The sequence below is a fragment of the Myotis davidii genome, unplaced genomic scaffold (genome assembly GCF_000327345.1).
Source record: "Myotis davidii unplaced genomic scaffold, ASM32734v1 scaffold570, whole genome shotgun sequence".
Taxonomy (NCBI): Eukaryota; Metazoa; Chordata; class Mammalia; order Chiroptera; family Vespertilionidae; genus Myotis; species Myotis davidii.
Genome location: NW_006283631.1, coordinates 3,291,733 through 3,313,357, shown reverse-complemented (window position 1 = coordinate 3,313,357; position 21,625 = coordinate 3,291,733). Strand labels below are relative to the sequence as shown.

At 36.7% G+C, this 21,625-nt stretch overlaps 1 protein-coding gene and 1 pseudogene across 1 annotated transcript in view; one reads left to right on the top strand and one right to left on the bottom strand.

Annotated features, from left to right (window-relative positions):
* The window catches only part of RSRC1 (arginine/serine-rich coiled-coil 1), a 351,732-nt gene that overhangs the window by 98,105 nt on the left and 232,002 nt on the right, over positions 1-21,625 (top strand). The window lies entirely within an intron of this gene.
* On the bottom strand, positions 11,684-12,473 carry LOC102758029 (annotated as a pseudogene).

Below are 21,625 nucleotides of genomic sequence, written 5' to 3'. Positions count from 1 at the left end.
TCCTCGCTCCCCCACTGCCCTCGTCCATAGTTGTAAGATCCTTGTCCAGTCTCTTCCTGCACCCCCACACTCCCTTCCCCCTGATAATTGTCAGTATGTTCCATTTCCATGCCCCTGATTCTATTACATTCACCAGTTTATTCTGTTCATCAGATTTTTTATTCATTTGATTTTTAGATTCACTTGTTGATCGATATGTATTTGTTGTCACTTTGTTGTTCATATCAATGTTGTTTTTATATCATGTTTTTGTTGTTTTCATATCATGTCTTTGTTGTTTTTATATCATGTTGTTATTGTTTATTAGTTAATTTATACTTTTCATATACATTTTACTAATTTTCTTTCATCTCTGACACTTCTATTTTAGAGAAACTGTGAGAATAGCGATATTAAAAATATTTCTTCTAATTAATTTCTTTCAGTGTATATGAATCCGTGTACTGGGCAACTAGTTTATACATAAACACACTCCAAAGGTGTTACTTAACTCATTAATTAATAGTAATTAGTGAGATACTACAAATAGCTCAAAGGAGAATTCAAAAAGTCGGCATATATGTAGGCCACCAGGAATATAGGACACAAAATTGCTTAATAGATTCAAAGCTGAATTTTTCCACATGGGGAGAGAAATCAGTTACAACTCCACTGGACAAAGTTTATGCTTATCCATAAAAATAATCACTTGCATTGTTATCAATTACCTCTAATTTGTGGACTTTAAAAACATCTCAGACAAAGAAAGGTGGAAAGGTTGAGATAACCTGGAATGGCATCCTGAAGAGGACTCCCAGTAATCTTCTTTGTTCATCTCAATCATTTTGAATTTTCCTAACATTATTTTTGACCCTTAAATTTATTCTTTTATAAAATGGGGATAATGATAGTTGACAAAGTGTAAATACTAGAAGCAGTTTATAAGTAAGTTCTCAATTAATTGTTTTTTATTAGTAGCACCAATTTAATGATTGATTCTTTTGACTACCAGTTTCTTAGCTATCATTCTTTTTTTTTCACTTTTGCATCTTTTTAAAGGCGATCCTCTCAGGCTAAAATACTCTTTCTTCTCTACCTCTCCTGCCATTTTCATGTATATTTTGGGGTTCACTTTAGATGTCACTTCATGAAGTATTCCCCACCCCTCTCTAGTATGCCCTGCAGTTAGTACCCTTGCATATATATCTAATCTGAATAGAAAACTTGCCGGGAGCCGGTCCATCCTTGCTGTTTCAAGGGACCTGGCACATATGGCATACTGTTCTTAATATATTTGCTCACCTTCTTGGCACTATGTGTTTTAACCAAGGTCACCTCTCTGAGAAAGGTTGTTTCCCCAGGTAGGGATTTTCCCCTGAAGTTAGGGAGGGAATAAAACCTCTTAACTAAGTGCCAGGTGGGTAATTAATCACTTTAACTACGAATAATCATGCTTAAGTACATAATCTTTACTCCCTGGAATGGAGATAAGAAACGCCCTAACCTTTGGAATAGAGATTGATAGTATTAGAATCAACTGGTATAAATACAGATGCAACAAGACAACAGCAGACAGAACTTAGAACCTACACACAGAACTCAGATGAAGATTCGAGAGACAGAACTTAGGAGACAGAACTTACACGGAACTTAGAAGACAGAACCTGGCTGGAGATCCTAACCAGAACTCCTCTGGAGATCCAGACCAGAACTTGGCTGGAGATCCTGGCTAGGCTGCTGATCAACTGAACGCTGTCTCCGTGTCATTCCTTCTTCGCCGACTCCGTCCACACCTTTGGGGACCCCTGGACCCGCTGGGGTTGGACCCCGGCAAAAACTTTGTAATTTTGTAGCTCTAAAATTTTATAATTGCCAGATTATATGTACCTTGTTTGTCTTATTCAACATTGTATTTACTTGGATCATAACAAGTACTCAAATATTTGTAGAATAAATAAACAAATAAATGATGGTTTTAGAAATTGTTTCTAGGTAATGAAGTCCAGCTTTTAAGCATTTAAAAATGATAAAGCTGAATTTTTGTATTAGGAAAATAACCAACTCTTTTCTACTATTCATGCCTAGTTTAAGTGTGCATGTGCACACACATACTAGGTGTACTAGTTAATAATGGTGGATTTTGTAATCAAAGAAAACATGATAATTTCAAGAGAAACATCAAAAGTGCTTTATTCAGAGTAATGTACATTGCCAGCTACACATTTCCCCCATTTTCAGGTAATTTGTGGATAACGTCCCAATAGAACTTTTCTTGTTTTGAGGCAAACCATTCAGAGACAAATTTTCCTCTTGTACGTACGTTTTGAAGTACTGCTCAGAAAGTGCATGTGCCATCGATCAGAACAAGTGGTAATCTGAAGGAGCAATATCTGGTGAATACAGTGGGTGGATTAATACTTCCCAGGCAAGATCTTTTAACGTGTCCTTAACTGGTTTTGAGGTGTATGATGGTGTGTCATCATGAAGCAAAATTACTTTGCTGTGTCTTCTGGCACATTGTTTTTGAGTTTGAGAAGCATCTTCATCCAATAATGCTTGTAATTGTTGGTCGTCCAACTTTTTTGGTTGACCTGGACACTCTTTGTCTTTCACATCTAAATTATCACTTTTAAAGCATTTAAACCAGTGTTCACAAGTATCTTGAGATGGAGCATGTTCACCATAAACTTCCCAATGTATACGATAACTTTTTCTTCAAAATATAGTAATGAATTAAAACTTCCTGAAATGCTCCTTTTTTGCCACGATATTTGACATTTTTAAGTGTTAACACCTTCAACAAATTTGACATATGAAGTTTTGGAGCTTGCTGTCAATACAACAAAATAGCATATATATCAAATCGCATACATATCAACATATGTGTAACTCCATCTATTGAAAAAAAAATCCACATTATTAACTGGTATACCTAGTATACATCAACCACCTCCATCAAAGTTTCCAGAGTACATTTTTTAAAAGTATGCATAATTCCCATTATCTTATCTTTTTTTGTATTTTAAGTGTTATCAAACCTGCTAGAAATGAATATCATTTAGCATCAGTTGTTTAAAAAAATTAATGTCATTTCTAGGATTTATATTTTAAATACTGATTAAAATTCCAGTCCTCACTGATAACTCTTCATGCCTAGTCTGATTTATTTCAGGATCTTAATTGGTGTCACCTACTGTGTTGATTTGGTACATGAGACAGGGCAAATCACTAGACTTAAATATACTGTTATATAGAAATCTTTTTCTGAAGACCTCAGTATTTGCCTTCAGTTAGGTTATGTATGACTTTTGTTAGCTAAAATATCTGTGCTATTATTAGAGGAATGCAGAGGGAATAACTTGGGGTGTCAGCCAAGTCTTTTCTTCCTAAACAAACAAGCAGTTTCCCTAAAAGCTAAGCGTTGCTTATAATTAATGATTATAGTTCTAATTTTTACTTAATTGTAAAGCACCTTGATTAGCCCAGATGTAAATGGTGCTCAATCCACATGGAAGCAATCTGTTCAGTTTTTTTAAAAAACAAATCCAGTTTCTGTCAGAGAAAGCCAGGTATCACATGATCTTACTCATATGTGGAATCTAATGAACAAAATAAACTGATGAACAACATAGATCCAGTGACATAGAAGCATGAAACAGACTGACAAATCTCCGAGGGAAGGGAGCAGGGGAAAAAGATTAACCAAAGAACTTATATGCATAAATACATAACCAATGGACACAGACAATAGTGTGGTGAAGGTCTGGGGCGGGGGCTAGTGTGAGGTAGAGGGAGTCAGTGGAGAAAAAAGGAGACATCTTTAATACATTCAATAATCAAGGTAAATTTTAAAAATCTAGTTTCATTTCTTACAGGCTTTCTTCCTAGTCTAGTGATCATTGGTGTGGCATCTTCAAAATAGAACAGATTGGAATAAAACATAATATATGGTTGACATGTTAGACAAATCTTGGTCAGTACAGTGGAGAAGTACAAGCTTAACCTCTTTTGATGGAACAGCAAAGATTGGGAAATAGATATTTACGTAATGATCTATTTTTATATCCTAATATGATATTATAGACAGGTTTAAAGTGGATGGTTTAAATGTTTGTAATATCCTAGTAAATGAAGTATGTATTGCCAGATGATAGGAATACATATGTTTCTTTGGATAGATGTAGTTATGGGGTACATTTTTTCACTAAAGCAGAGTAAGTTGTAATACATTCCATTTGTGTAGGTGTTGTTAACATACCTTAGATTTCAATGCATTGAAAGTATATAATAAAAGAAAAACTCCAGATGGTGTCATTGGGGTTAATGCTTTTCATTTTAGTGCTAAGGATATTGTCCTTGGGCTCTGAGATTGCATATAACTACAGGAAGATTGGGCTGAATTTCAGTTAGAGATTGCTCCTTATGGGTATAAGTACAAAATATTCTCTAAATGCTGTTACATATGTGATGATCACTAACACTGCAGGTGCAGTTAGGGAACTGCAACAATGAATGCTGCTGTTTTAATTCTTTCTGAACTCCTAGAGGAGGTTTTGAAATGGCAGCCTTTGGCCCCTATGGATATGCCAGCCGGTGACAGGCCACCTGGAAGTAGATCATGAAAATCAATTAGGTTGTCATGTTGAACTCTTAGCTTCTTTTTCGTAAGTAAGAAAGATAAAGGAAGGCATTCCATATTAGAAAAAGAGAATAGTCGATATCAAATTTTAAAAAGTAATGTGTATTTGTAATAAGCCAGAGGTAAAACATATTTTGTGACTACTTGGAAATTAAATCCACTCAAGAAGAATGATGAAAGACAAGAGTACAAGAAAAATATCACTCAAAGCTGTCTAGACAAAGAAGAGTAGTGTTTTTGTAAATACACACAGAGAATTGCTAAAATTGTAAGTATTTATTAAATTATTTACTCTTTAAATGAAAATTTTTCAGTTTCATTAAAAAATCAGTAGTATTTGATCCAGTAAATTTACAGCTGCAAAGCTAATTTGAAAAATTGTCAAGGCTTAAACTAAATCCTAAGGAGTTATACTGATTATTATATCACAAGATGTGTGTTTCTGCTTAAAATATTTACCATTAATACTGTTTTTAGAAATTTTCATATACTTTTTTTCTATTTTAGTTCTTAAGTCATGTTTATTGAGATATAAATTATATGTAGTAAAATTCACTTCTTAGATATATAATTCTGTGAGTTTTGACAAACTATTGTCATTTTCATCACAAAATATATAAAGTATTTCTGTCACCCTAAAAGGTTTCCTCATTCTCCATGTGCATCTCCTTCCCCCACTGCCAGCCCCTGTCCAACTGAAAAGTTTTACCTTTTCAATATCATATAAATGTATTCATGTAGTATATAGCCTTTTATATATTGCTTCTTTCACTTAGCATGATGCTTTTAAGATAAATTAGGCTATTTATGTATCAGTTTGCTCCTTTATATTGTTTTGTTAAAAAATATATTTTTATTGATTTTTTAAACGTTTCCTAAAGGTGTTTTAATCTATACTTTATAACAATCTTTTCTCATTTGTTTTTTTAAATAAATCTTTGTTGTTGAAAGTATTACATATGTCCCTTCCCCTCCATTGCCCTCCCTCCCCCCAAATTTTCACCACTCATTATCTGTCCTTGGGTTATGCGTATACACATATGAGTTCATTGGTTGATCTCTTCTCCCCTTCCACCCTCCCCTGCCTTCCTTCTGAGGTTTGAAAGTCTGTTTGATGTTTCTATGTCTCTCAGTATATTTTTGTTCATCAGTTTATATTGGTCATTAGATTCCATATATGATTGAGATCATGTGGTACTTATCTTTCTCTGACTGTCTTATTTTGCTTAGCATAATGCTCTCTAGGTTCATCCATGTTGTTGCAAATGGTACGAGTTCTTTCTTTTTTACAGCTACATAGTATTCCATGGTATAGATGTACCATAGTTTTAATCCATTCATCTGCTAATGGGCACTTAGGCTATTTCCAACTCCTAGCTATTGTTAATTGTGCTGCTATTAACATAGGGGTTCATATACTCTTTCTGATGGGTGTTTCTGAGTTCTTGGGATATATTCCTAGAAGTGGGATCACTGAAGTGAGAGGGTTAGAGAGATAGAATCATGGATCAGAGAGGACGTAATTGATTGGCTGCCTCCTGCCTACACACCACTGGGATTCGAGGACATAACCCAGGCATGTGCCCTGATAGGGAATCAAATGGTGACCTCTTGGTTCCTGGGTTGGTGCTCAACCACTGAATCGTACCAGCCTGGCAATTCCTTTATATTAAGTAGTGTTCCATTATTCTCCATTTACCAGTTTAAGAGTTAGATAGTAAAGTTTTTTATTCTATACTATAGAAGAGTTTGTGTAATTTTTGTGTTATTTCTTCCTTAAATGTTTGGTACAATTTATAAATGAAGCCACTTAATGTAAATATTTTTTTGTGGATTTAATTTTTTAATAGTTAATTTTTCTGATGATAGGACCTACTAGATTTCTATTTCTTTCTGTGTCAGTTTTGGTAAGTTGTATTCCCCCCCCCCCTGCCCCCCAAAATTTGTTAATTTCCTCTAAAATATTCAGTTTTTGGACATAAATATTTTTATGAAATCCTATCAAGGTTTTCTGTATATACTATTAATTATGTGGTGATGGTACTTTTCCCAACCTAATAGCAATTGTTTGTGCTTTCTCTCTTTTTTCTTAATCTTATTGGATATTTGTAAATTTTATTAGCTTTTACAGCCAAACAACTTTTGGCTTTGTTGATTCTTTGTATGTGTTTGTTTTCATTAACTTTTATTCTTCTTCTAAATCTTATATTTTCTCCTTCAATTTCTTTAGGTTTAATTTTCTACCATCTTGAGAAGGATGGTTAGTCCATTTATTTTGAATTTTTTTTCTTTTCTAATCCGTTTATCCAAGGTTATGAACCTTCCTCTAACCATAGCTTTAAGTATATCCCGTAAATTTGGTATAGAATATTTTCATTATAATTTAGTTCAAAGTATTTTCTAATTTCCATTACACTATTTCCTTTAACTTATGAATTATTTAGAAGAGTATTCCTTAGTTTCTAAATATATAAGCATTTTCTCCTTTTTTTATTGCTTAAAGTATTACAACATTTTCTAATTATCTTTGTTATGTTTAATTTTAAGTTAGCATAGAGTAAAAGTTGACTTTTTTTGAATGGATAGTTATATGAATTTTAATACATGTGTAGATTCATGTAGCTATTGCAACAATCAAGGCACAGAACAGACTCATCACCCCCCAAAACCCCTTGTGTTCCCCCTTTGAATTTGCATTCTTTGGCCATTCCTAGCATCTGGCAACCAATGATATGTTTTTTTGGCACTAAATTTCTAAAGGTTTATCTTTTGAAAATGTTATATGAATGAATCATATAGCATGTACCTTTCAGACTGATTCCCTTTCTCAGCATAGTGCACTTGAGATTTGTTCAAGTTGTAGCTAGCTCAACAGTTCATTTCACTTTTTGTTGAGTAATATTCCTTTGTATCAGTGTGCCACTGTTTATTCTTGTACTTCTTGAAGGACATTTGGTGATTATGAATAGAGCTTCTTCTGTACATTCATGTACAAGGCTTTCTGTGAACATAAGTTTTTCTTTCAATATATAACTAGATGAGAGATTGATGTAAAATATAATGAATGGACATCTTTATAGAAAACTGCTGAACTGTATTCCAGGTTAGTTGTACTATTTTGCATTTTTACCGTCAGCATAGATGCTCTGGATTCTCATCAGCACTTGGTGTTTTAAATATTATTTACCTCAGCCATTCTTTTGGTGTATAGTGGTATTTCATCCTGGTTTTAATTTGAATTGATAATGCTAATACTGTTGAACATTTTTTTTGTTTTGTTTTTTATGTTGAACATTTTTTAATATGCTTTTTTGGGATCCATATAACTGTTCAACTCTTTTGTCCATTTTAAGAAGTTAGGTTGTGTTTTCGTACTGGTGAGTTTGCCAGGTCTATACATATACTGCATACAAGTTCTTTGTCGACTATGTGATTGAAAGTATAATGTTGAGCCCTAACCTGTTTGGCTCAGTGGATAGAGCATCGGCCTGCGGACTCAAGGGTCCCAGGTTTGATTACAGTCAAGGGCATGTACCTTGGTTGTGGGCACATCCCCAGTAGGAGGTGTGCAGGAGGCAGCTGATCGATGTTTCTCTCTTACTGATGTTTCTGGCTTTCCCTCTCCCTTCCTCTCTGTAAAAAATCAATATATCAAAGTATAATGTTGAACGTCTTTTTGTGTGTTTATTAATCATTTATGTTACTTCTTTTGTGAAATATCTGTTCAAGTTATTTACTCACTAAAAAGTTTTCTCTTAATATTAAATTATAACGGTCCTTATATATTTTGAGTACAAGCCATTTGTCTGATCTATGTGTTATGAATATATTTTTCCTAACCTGTAGCCTGTATTTTCATTTTTAATGGTGTTATTTGCAGAGCAAAAAACTTTCATTTTGATGAAGTTCATTTTGTCAGTTATGTCTTTAATGTTTCTTTCTTTTGGTGACATTTCTAAGAATTCTTTGACTAAATTCAGGTCATGAATATTTTCTTTAAAAATTTTTGCAATTTTAAATTTTACAATTAGGGCTATAATCTATTTTGAGTTATTTTTTGTATAAAGTATGAGCTTTAGTTTGAGATTTTTCTTTTCTTTGCATGTGGATATTCAAATGTTTCATTGTTCCAAAATAGTTTGTTGAAAAGATTATAATTTCTTGATTGAATTGCCTTTGCACTTTTGTCAGAAATCCAGAACCATTCTTGGAGACTTCAGTACTTCTTTCTCAGTAATCAACATAACAGATGGAAATGAGCAAGGAGACAGAATAGAATAATACCATAAACTAACTATCTGCTTGACATTTATACAACACTAGAGGCCCATGCACGAATTGGTGCACGGGTGGGGTCCTGCCAGCCCACCATGATCGGGGCTGATTGGGGCCACCTAGCTGAGGGCAGGGACTACGGGAGGTTGGCCGGCTGGCCCCACCCCTGATTGGGGTGGGAGGGCAATCTGGGGCCAGGCCAGCTGGGCAGAGGGGCCGTAGGAGGTTAGTCAGCTGGCCCTGCCCCCATCGGGCCAGTTCGCCGGCCATAATGTGCGTCATAGCAACCAGTTGTTCCAGAGGTCAGAGAGGCTTGCGCTGCCGCAGCTGTGCTCACTAGCCGTGAGCCCGGCGTGGTTTGCTCATCGGTCAGCTGAGTGGCGCTCCCACTGTTGGAGCACACTGACCACCGGGTGTAGCTCTTGCGTTGAGTGTCTGTCCCCTGGTGGTCAGTGCACATCATAGCAACTGGTCATTCAGTCCTTCAATCACTTAGGCTTATAGGTAGATAGATAGATAGATAGATAGATAGATAGATAGATAGATAGGCTTATAGATAGATAGATAGATAGATAGATAGATAGATAGATAGATAGATAGATATAGATATAGATATGACCAATAGCAGTATGTTATGCATCAATAATTGCAGCAGCCTTTTCAGGTTTTGAAGTCATCTAATAAAATTATAGAGACATCTAGCACACTCCATTAAACAAAAATTTAAAAAACGAAAGCAGCGAAGTTCTGTTACTGTTGTGGTATCTGGCACCATTTTTTAAATTGGCTTCTCAGTCATTATCAGGAAAGAAAACATTCTAGAATGACATCAATAAAACCAGCTCTGATAAAGCACAGTAACTACTGTTTATCATAAAGCAGGTACAAGACATTTTACATTCACAGAGCTATATACAGTGCTATCCTACATCTATAATAGTAGGGGATACAATTAAAAAGGTATTATTTGAGTCCTAGCCGGTTTTCTCAGTGGTTAGAGCATCGGCCCATGGACTGAAGAGTGGCAGGTTCGATTTCAGTCAAGGGCACGTACCTTGATTGCCTCAATTCCCAGGCCCAGTTGGGGCTCATGTGGGAGGCAACCAATCAATATGTCTCTCTCACATTGATATTTCTTTCTCGCTGTCTCTCCCATTCCCATCCACTCTCTCTAAAAATCAATGGGGAAAAAAAGACAAAAAAAAACAACAACAAAAACAAATAGAAAACACAACTCATTGATTAATACAAAGATGACTAAGTGGAAGCAAACAAAACTTGACCTAACTAGTATTTTCCCAAATCTGTTATATTTGAATAGTAAAAGCTCCCAATGGGTCCAGTTCTATTGCCTTTGAGGGCAATCTAAGGTAATCTTCATCTAGTTTCAGCAATTAAATCGATAACTCTTAGATATCACCAAATAAACAATAAGTATATATATTTAAATTTCCTAGTTATTAAGTAGTTTTTAGAGAGAGGATTGATCTAGGGTTACCTAATTTACATTGCTAGAATCTAAGTTTCCATCCAATATTATTATATCCTATACACTTCAGTGTCAGAAGGTGAATTTGTTATTCTTATTTTCCATATTCCCTTCCAAATCATTGCTCTTCTTCTCTTTATTTCAAATAGAGTAAATTAAAATATATTTCTCTGCGACATGTGCCATTCACCATAATACTTTTTTTCTGTTCCATATATTTCCTAGAAAATACTCCATTTTCACTAGAGACTAGCATCTGGCTTACAGTCTTCCTGTCCTTGAACCCATTATCCAAGTCATTAGTAGGCCAGAACTTATTGGAACCTCAGGTGGATAAGTACAGCTGCTTGTTGGACATTTCTAGAACTTCAGCTCTAGCATATTCAAAACTTAATCTCATGACTACCCCTGAACCTGTACACACACTCCCCCATACACACGTTTTCTCACCTCTATGAAACAGTTACGTTTTGAAATTTTCTCATGGGGTTCCACTTCTGATAATGTTCAAGTCACTGCTTTCAGACCATTCATCCATTGGATAAGAACTATGCATTTACTAAGCATACAGTTCTCATATGGTTCTTTGGAGGTATAATTATGATTACCAAATTTTTACACCCAGAATTGGAACAGGTGATCAGACAAACTTGTATGTACTCACAGAGTTACTTGATTATAAATTGGTAATGAGGATTGTATTCTTTTCCCTGAAAAAAATCCATGATGTGTTATTGTAATAGATATATAGAGTGGATACTACATTAGACTGGTATACTTGGATTCTAGTCCTGGTTCCTGTCTACTAACTTGCATGTTACTTTAGGCTGGTCACTTAACATCTTTGGGTTCATATTCTTTACCTGTAAAATGAGAGGAATAGAGTAAATGGTCTCTGAATTCTCCTTTTGTGTCAGAAGATTAGTTCACCAGTCTTTCATGAAGAATAGTATAATATTCTGGGGTTGAAGAGAAGGAAGGGGTTTTAGGATAACTTGTAAATTATTAGGTTCCTCACATTAAATTAATTACCTTAATATGTAGTGTCTACCTTTTCCATAATCAAGGACATTGGTGACTGAATATAGCCTAGGTCAGGGGTGGGCAACCCCTGGCACATGTGCCAAACATGGCACGCCAGTAACTTTTGCTGGCACGCGAAACCCACTCTTATAATCTTCTATTTACAAGTTTTTTGGGATTTAACAGTTTATTATGAGTTATAAGTATCATTTTAAAAACACTGATCCATTAAATCATGTAGAAATAAGTATGCAAAAGTTTGCAAAACAAAACATACTTTAAACATGTTTAAGTATAGAGATTATCTGCAATTCCAGATTTTCAGTCACTTCATTTGCTATGGCAGGCAAGTAATCCTTAACTTCAGTTGGAGTAAGCCTCCTAAATCCAGCTTCATTGCAGATTCCAACTTCCGTGTTATCTTCTGTCATCTGCCCTTCGAAGCTTTCCTTCAGGGTTAATATGTCTGTATGAATGGCATCTTCAAATTCTAGATCTTCATTATATCTTTTCTCAAGAAAAGTTTTTCCATTCACATAGTTCTTTCCCATAGCTGTGGCTTTCCAGGCAAAGTAAGCTCCTGATGGATCTGACTGAAATAAATAAAGTCGCCCCTCATTCCAACCACAAATTAGTAAAGAAACTCCAAATGGACGAATACCACCTGATTGGGTATATTCTTGCATCACAGAAGCTACTCTCTGTACCAGCTGAGCTGTGTGAATGGGTTCTTGGTAAACAAGATAATATTGCTGAGCTAGTTTTCGAGCTCTGTGTACAAGCACTCTGTAATCTGGGCCCATGCCAGTATATACCAAGCCTATCTGTTTGGTAATCGGCTCCACTTTGTGTACACTTCGCTCATCATACAGAATGGATTTCTGTTTCTTCTCCGTTGCTAATACCATACCATTTGCAGCTTTAATGCCCACTGAAGGGGCTCCTCCAGCTCCAGCAGCCAAAGCATATTCAATCTGAACAAGTTTACCAGATGGGCTGAAAGTAGTCAATGAAAAGCTGTAACCGCGCTCCACCATCACAATTTTTTTCTTAATATTGGCTTCTTTATTTTTCAGATAAATTCAGTGTAGGTGCATCTTAGATAAATAAATAATTTTACATAACAAGTTATCTTAAAGACCATAGACATGGATTGACGAGAGAGGGGAAGAGCAATTTCAATAGTGTCGAAAACGAACTATTGAGGACTTGGAATGCGTGCACACGTATACATTAAAAAATAAATGTATTTTTCATCATATACTGTGTTTTTACGCTCGAATGAATTCTATTATTTCTTCAAGGTTCCTCACATACGTAAACTTTAAGAGATATCAAGTAGGCGTAACATGTTCTAAAAAAATTAGGGTTGTCACGCAGAAGAATTTTGAGTTAGAGATTTTGCTGGTTTTGGTACGCACTCACAAAAAGGGTGCCCACCCCTACCCTAGATATTACCATCTAACGGACGATCTCCCTCCTTTCTGTCACTTATTCATTAGTGAGTAATTATTGTGCCATGCACTGAGCTAGGTCTTGGAGAGCTCATGATGATCAATAGCAGTTATGGTGCCTGACTCTATGGAGCTTATGGTATAGTTGGGGGGAAGGGATAACAAGTGGCAATTTTGAAATTACATAGATAAATAAAAAATAGTAATAGTGATAAATATCAAGAATAAGGGTGCATAATGCTTTGAAACAGCATATAATGGGGGGAGGGACATTTAACCTTGAACAGTCAGGAAAATTTTCTTGAAGAAGAATGAACAGGAGTTAGTGAGGAAAGGAAGAACATTACAGGCAGAGGGAACAGTATCATCAACCATTAACAAAGGTCCCTAGATGGGAGGGAGACTGATATAAGCAGTAACTGAGAGATTGTCAGAATAGCAAGGATGAAGAGGAGGGGGAGCACAGTATGAGATGGGGCCAGAGAAGCAGATAGGGGCTAGAATCTGCAGGATTTTGGTCTCTATCTTAAGAGTAACAGGATGCCTTTGAAGTGTTATAATCTGATGGGTGTCATGATCAGATTAGTGTTTTGAAAAGATCCCTCCAGCTGCAGTGTGGAAAACAGATTGCAGAGGATAAGGGTGGATACAGAGAAACCAGATAAGTGGCACAGTAGCCTAGGAGAGATGTAATGGTAGTTTGGACCAAGGGATTTGACTTTGGAGATACAGAAGTTGAAGAATTTGAGACATATTTATGTCTTTAATGATAGATTTGATTTGGTAAAAAATTGAAGATATTAAAGATAACCAGTAGTTTTATTGTTTGTATCATTGGACTGATGGTGATACTTTTGTACTGACTAAGGGTTTTACTAGAAGAGACTATGTTATTAGGGAAACTATCGTAACTTTTCTGTGGACTATTGTGTTTGAGAAGCCTTTGGAACAATCAAGAGGAGATATAAAGTAGGCCAGAGGATATATAGGTGCAGAGCTCAGAGAGTTCTGGCCTGGGGTGTTGGATTTTCAGTTCCTTTTTATCTTTAACTCTTTAGTATTTTGCTTGGATTTTGATAACTACAGAGATCTATGAAGTGGAGGCTGTAGTGACCAAAGCAATATTTCCCATATGGTAAGATTAAATCACAAAAAAGATTAAATCACAATGACTGCTGGATATGACCCGTGGGCGATAGCCGAGATAAATAAATGGTGCCGTTGATTACTTTGGATGCTGTTAAAATGTGCCTGGCACTATTATAGTTACTGGAGATTGCAAAGATGAATAAGACATGGTCTTGGATCTCAAGAAACTTCCATCTAGTTTTTTGAGGTCTTCATAAATCAGACATATAAATAGATGATAGCAATGTAGCATGAGTGCTGTGGCAGAGAGATGCCCTCTATACTAGAGGAGCATAACAAAGGGACACTTAACCCAAAGTGAGTCAGTCAGGGAAGATTTTCTAGAGGTGTTGATACTTAATATAGAAAAACATGGAAGAGGAAGCAGGAAGGAGATTGAAAAACAAAATGATTGAGGCAAGAAGGATCATAAGAGTTGGGGAAACCACTTTTATTATTTTGTGTGTGTGTGTGTGTGTGTGTGTGTGTGTGTGTGAAATTACCCTTTTATTGTCACACAGAAAATGCAGAAGGTGCCTCTGGAACATTAAGCTTTCTTGGTTCTTTTCCCCCCCTTATTGTTCTATTTCTTTCTTTCCTTTCCTCTTTCTCCCCTCCCATACTCTTTTCTCTCCTTTTCTGAATAGGTAATATTTAGTTCAAAATTGAATATCACATAAAGATAAAGAGTCTCTTTTCACCTTGTTCCCCGTTCACCTAGTTACTGTCCTTCACCTCCCCCAAATCCAGTAATCATATTTATTTTAAATTAGCCCTAGCTGGTTTGGCTTAGTGGATAGAGCCTCTGCCGGTAGACCAAAGGGTCCGTTCGTTCGATTCTGTCAAAGGCACATACCCTTGGTTGCAGGCTCCTCCCCCACCCAGGTTCTGGTTGGGGCTTGTGCAAAGCAACCAGTCGATGTGTTTCTCTCACATCCGTGTTTCTCTCTGTCTTCCCTTCTCTCTCTCTCTTGCACTCTCCCTAAAAATCAATGGTAAAAAATATGCTTAGGTGAGGATTTTTTTTTTTAAAGGATTTAAATTAGAGAAGCAACAATAAGGAGAATGGATTGAAGACTGAGAAGCCATTTAGGAGTTTTATGTTAAGTAATGTTGAGAGAGCAATGATGAAGCCTTAGGTTAGAAGGAAAGAATGTTATTCATTTGGATCTTGATCTTACTTGGGCTCAGAAACAAACCAGTTATTTAATACTAAACAATAGTGAAGATACTAGAGTTGAGTTTAGATGAGCTGTGTGAATGAATGGTGGGTAGAAGAAAGAATGTAAATCAATGAGCCTTATTCTTGAAGTGAAGTAAAGAAGCTAACAGTGGTTAATAGCTCATCCACCAGAGTCTTGTAGACCTAATTTTAATTCCAGTTCTTTCATTTACTAGGTATGTGATCTTGGGCTACTTAATTTCTCCAAGCCTTGGTTTCTTTATTTATAAAATGGCCAAGGTAAACATAATTACCTCCTGGGATTGAGTGATGAGTGGAGGAGATAATGCTTAAGGAGAGCTTTGTATCCAGGACTCACCTTGAAAGGTGAATCATAGATTGGGAAGTTTGATCCTTTGAAGTGAGTGTCAGTGGGAAACTAGTAGAGAATGAGAAGGTGGTTACTTCAAGGTGGAAAAGAACATGAACTACTTATACGTAGTTGCTTTGATAATCTGCCAGTAGTTGATTTGGAAATGCAAGTGAGTTCTTTGGGGCTCAGTCTATCCATACTGTAATAGTAAGTTGAACTAAATGTTAAGGTCCTTCCAACGCTGTTCTTCTGATGCCATACCTAGTTATCTTTGAACTCTCAAACCATATAATCTATGTTACAGATTTCAGAATAAAAACTACAATTCTTTCAGATGCTATTAATTTCTTAATTTGGATTTATTATATGGCAACACCTAGAGTTTTACCTCTGTTATACATTTAGCTTTGTTTTTCATTGGTTTCTTCCTTAAATAATTTTGTTTTGATCATAAAAGATGCTTTTTTTCTTTTCTTCAATAACCACCTTGTAAAAAGACTATTGTTTGACTTGGCCCTTTTAATCTGTCCATGAGGAATTCAAGCCGAATGATAGGGAGCTGTGAAAATCCAGTTAGTGTGAGCTGTAATCTTTTTTGCTAGCTTTAAATAGTAAGAGTACCATGCAGACACCCTGCAGATAACTGAATCAAATCATTCAGTAATCACCTAAACATGGATTCTGCCTTTGCTCTTATGGAACTACAGTAGAAATCACTAATGACCATTTACTTTCAGAAAAAACATTTTGTCATGGTATCAAATAAAATCAGGGTTAGATATTAAAAGCTATATTTCACTGGTAGGCAATCAGTGTTTGTGAAAAGCATTGATTTATGAAAATTTGATATTTTTCAGCATTTATAATACCCTCTGACTATTATAGAGTCAGGAAAACATCTTTACAGAAAGAGAATATTTATAAGCCTCTAATCTTTCAGTCATCTACTTCAGATATCACTAAGGGAAAACGAGGAACTGTTAAGATAATCAGGCTTTTGAACTACAATGAAAGACAGAAAGAAAGTATGCTGCCTCTTTTTTTTTTCTTATAAAAGAAATTGGTCTCACTAATGCAGTTTATTGAATTTAGGTAGCAGAATATTCTCTAATAACTTTGTCAAGTCATGGTCTATTTCTAAGTTTATAGGTTGCTTTTTTTTTTAAAAGCTAAAAGATGGATCTCTTATCCATTGGATTCTGCATTAGAGTGATGAGAAACACAGTGTGCAGTATGCTGATGCTGCTTCCTAATTTCATTAACTTTCCATTTTCTAATACTGATGTTGATAATATTCAGGTGAAGTTTATAAAATAAAATAGGCTATTTGTTGAAACCAATATCCTAGTGTTGCTGGCTTGATTCCTGCTACGTTAGGAGTTCATAAGTCATTAGTAATCTTCTATGTTTAGTGCATTGTTCTGAACAGCAAACTTGAACTCCTTGGTTTTGAAAGATTCATAGGGCCTAATCTAGAACAAAGGTTTCATAAAGAGGATGCCTTTCCTGTGCTTATCGCTTTACCTCAGGCAGTTTTATAGAGCTCAATGTGCTAGTCTTTCAAAATAGGGAATCCCACTTTTCATAAAAAATATAGATTTTGAGGACTGTGGCTACCAGTCCACATTCTCAATACTTAGTTTTTCTGAAAACTTTTTATTATAGAATAATTGAAATATAGAAAGTACAAGTTGGTATAAGGAGCCCAATTTATCCATCTTTCACTTTGCAATACATTGTTTTAGATTTGCTGTGTATAAGTAGTTTTGAAAGACTATTATTACTATACTAAAGGCCTGGTACACGAAAATCATGCACTGGGGGTGGGGGTCCCTCAGCCCGGTCTGCACCCTCTCGCAGTTTGGGACCCCTCGGGGGATGCCTGCCTGCCAGCTTAGGCCTGATCCCCCTGGACATCCCTCTCACAGTCCGGGATCCCTCTTGCAGTCCAAGACCCCTAGCTCCTTACCGCTCAGCTTGCCTCTCCTTAGCACTTCCGCAGAGGCAGGAGAGGCTCCCACCACTACCACTGCTCTTGCCAGCCATGAGCCCAGCTTCTGGCTGAGTGGCGCTTTCGCTGTGGGAACACACTATTAGGGGGCAGCTCCTGCATTGAATGTCTGCCCCCTGGTAGTCAGTGTACATCATAGCGACGGGTCATTCTGCCGTTTGATCAATTTGCATATTAGGGTTTTATTATATAGGATTGCTTACTGTCTCTATGGAAGTTCTAAAAAGTCATTGCTATTTTAGTGGACTGATAAGATTGGGTGTGTGTTTAGATGAATAGTAGATAATAGTTAAATTCAACATTTTAAGAACAGTTATCATCTCATTTACATACAGTATACTAAGTACATTGTATAAAACATTCTGACAACAGATATTTGTGAGCGAATATCTAGGCATTTGCTAATAATGATAACATTACTTACTAGTCATATAGCCTCTATCTTCTCTCTTGAAACCATCTTTGCCTCTATCCTTTCTAAGCCGGGCTGAGGAACCCCACCCCTAGTGCATGATTTTCGTGCACCAGGCCTCTAGTATAGATGTGTCAGAGGTGACATGCGAACTCATATTTTTGGTTGGTTTTTCTTTGTTAAATGGCATTTAAATATATAAAATAAATATCAAAAATATAAGTCTTTGTTTTACTATGGTTGCAAATATCAAAAAATTTCTATATGTAACATGGCACCAGAGTTAAGTTAGGGTTTTTCAAAATGCTGACACGCCGAGCTCAAAAGGTTCGCCATCACTGTCTTAGATAGTTAACAAGCTTGTCATCATCACCAGTTTTATCCCCAAATAAATCTTCTTAGCATACATACACTTATGTGAGAAAGATAAATCAATTGGTTGCCTCCCATACATGTCCAGACTGAGGACCGAACCAGCAACCCAAGTATGTGCCCTGACTGGGAATCAAACCCACACCTGTTGGTGCACAGGATAACGCTCCAACCAACTGAAGAGCCACATCAGTAAGGGCTTGTCTTTCTTTTGTTTATCTCCACTAATATCTGAATGGAGTGATATCTCCATTGATGCAGACCAAGCCACCATCTTTTCTACTGGAGGTACAGCTTAACTCCACAGTTGGTCTTCTTACTTTCACTCTTCCCTCCAACCCAACTGTTATCCACACAACAGCCAAAGGGGCCTCTTAGAAATGGAAGTCATGTTATGTCACCCCCTCTGCTAACGCCCTTTAGTGACTCATTGAATTATTTGTCTTGAAATCAAAGTCAAATAGGCTCATGTACTCCAGCTTATCTCCTACCACTCATCATGTTCTAGCACACTGTTCCATCCATCCTCTACATCTTTGCAATTGCTGTTGCCTCCATCTGAAATGCCTCCTCCAGGATTTTTTAAAATATGGCTTCTCATTCTCATTATTTAGGTCATTACTTCAAGTGTAATTTTTTAAAAGAGGTCTTTCCTAAGCACCCAATCTAAATGAGCTTTCTTTCCATCCCATTACTCTGTATCCGATTTATATGCATCAGAGTGCCTATAGTGTGTAATCTTGTTAGTTACCCCCACCAGAATATAAGCTTCAAAAGGGCAGGGTCCTTGTTCACTGCTGTGTTCTCAGCACTTCCAACAGTACTTCACACATAAAAGGTGCTTTAGTAAGATTTATGCATAAATGAGTTAAATGAATATATATGTTATTTGAATTTAAAGCTTAGGTTTCTTCAGTGGGTTATGAATAACTTTCATTGTTAATATAATTTTTAATTAAAATTTTATAGGTATACGCTTTGTAAAATTTTTTAGTAATTTTAGAATATATTAAGTGAACACTACTCTTGCTTTACAGTCCTGTTATCTTGTTCCTCAGAATTAGCCACTGTTAATATTTACATGCACAATTTATTTATAGCAATATATAATGCATTACATTAATGAGATTATGATGTACAGACTTCTGCAAATTGATTTTTATAGTAATGGTAGCTCTTGAGTACTAAGGCCTAATGCTTTGAAGTTTTGAATCAAAACATTTCTGTTTTAAAGGGTAGATAATCAAAATCCGTATTCTAAAACTAAAACCTTTCTCATTTCTTTTGTATAAATATAGTGAATTTTAAAGTTTAGAAGGAAATTATCAAGGCTACTGTAGTAGTGCAGGTAAGATATCCTATCTAATAAGAGAGGGATATGCTAATTAGCCCAGATATGGTAATTAGTCACAACCAGATATGCTAATTAATCACGACCAGTATGCAAATTGACCATCACTCCAACACAATAGAGAGGGTATGCTAATTAGCCATGTTATGCTAATTAGTCACAACCAGTATGCAAATTTACCATCACTCAAACACACAAGATGGCCGCCCCCATGTGGCCACAAGATGCCATCAGGGGAGGGAAGTTGGGGGGGACCAGGCCTGCAAGGGAGGACAGTTGGGAGCGACCAGGCCTGTAGGGGAGGGCAGTTAGGGGTGACCGGGCCGGCAGGGGAGGGTGTGCCGTGCCAGCACAGCCAAGGTTTCGGTGAGCCTGAGGGAGGGCAGCGAAGGATGAAGAATAGAGAGACAGAGAGAATAAGCTGGGTCTAGGTGGATCTTCCTGTGCCTGGCTGAGGCCACAGAGGGAGATCCAGAGGCAAGGTGAGCCTTTATTTTATAACCAGAGATAAACAAGGTAGTGGTCACCATAGTTACAATGTTCTTGTGAGTTTCACTTGTTTTGGCAGCACTTGCTGCATCTCCTACAGCCCATTAGCTTCCCAGATAAGATCTAGGGAGTGTCATAAAGTCAAGCCTAATTATGCTAAGAGGACTGTACCCTCTAAGCTGGGACTTGTTTGTGACTTTGCCAACAGGTCAGTCCGAGGCTTAACCCTATAGCTGCTCCTTACATCTCACTCCTTTTTTATTTTTAAGCTATGATAATAAAAGTAAAACTTAAGCATCAAGAACAAAACTCTGGCTATTAAAACAATAATAAAACAATGCCAATGCAAAACCCAAACTACAGACATGTTATCATTTTAAAACTTAAACGTAAAGAATAAAGTTCTCTCTTATCATGGATATTTCTATCTCTCCCTTTCCTTTCCTCTCTGAAATCAATAAAAAAAAAATATTTTTAAGAATAAAGCTCTGGCTGTTAAAAAAAATAGTGCCAATGCAATACAGCAATAAGTGAGATCGGGCCTAAACAGGCAGTTGGACATCCCTCGAGGGGTCCCAGTTTGAAGAGGGTGCAGGCTGTGCTGAGAGACACACCCCCAGTGCACAAATTTCGTACACTGGGCCTCTAGTAAAGTAAATAATCAGAATTGGAAACTTTTTATCCCCCAGTTTACATAGAAGTAACTCTAATTGATTATATAAAATTTTTGAAAGTTGTTTTCACCAAATATCCCTTGCATCAAAAGGTACCAGTTGTGCCCGGCCGGTGTTGCTCAGTGGTTGAGCATCAACCTTTGAATCAGAAGGTCAGGATTCCATTCCAGGTCAGGATCAGGGCACATGCCTGGGTTGTGGGCTCAAGGGCCCCAGTGTGGGATGTGCAGGAGGCAGCTGGTCAATTATTCTCTCTCATTTATTGGTGTTTCTATCTCTCTCTCTCCAATGATAGCCAGCAAGGTGAGATTTTCATGTTAATTCTTATCTAGTGCATAAATAACTCTTATCTTATTGAAGGCAAGTACATGTTTTATACTTAGAGATTTTGTATCTCCCCACTATGAGTCACCCCAGTATATCCTATCTAATAAAAGACAAAAAGGGTAATTAACCGTACATCTGCTACTCTTCCCATTGGCTAATCAGCGAGCTATGCAAATTAACTGCCAACCAAGATGGCGGCTGGCAGCTGCACAGCTGAAGCGAGCAGGTTTGCTTGCTCCAGTGATGGAGGAAGTCAAGGTTCCCCGCCTGCCACGGCCCGACTCTGAGCCCCGGAAGCAACAATGTTTCAATTATAGAAGCTAAACAAACCCCAGATACCTGCTTTTAGCTGGCCGCGGCCTCAGAGGTGGGAGCTCCACTGAAGGCAACAATGTTTCAATTATAGAAGGTAAATAAGTCCCAGAATAAAAAAAAAAAAGAGGCCGAAACTGGTTTGGCTCAGTGGA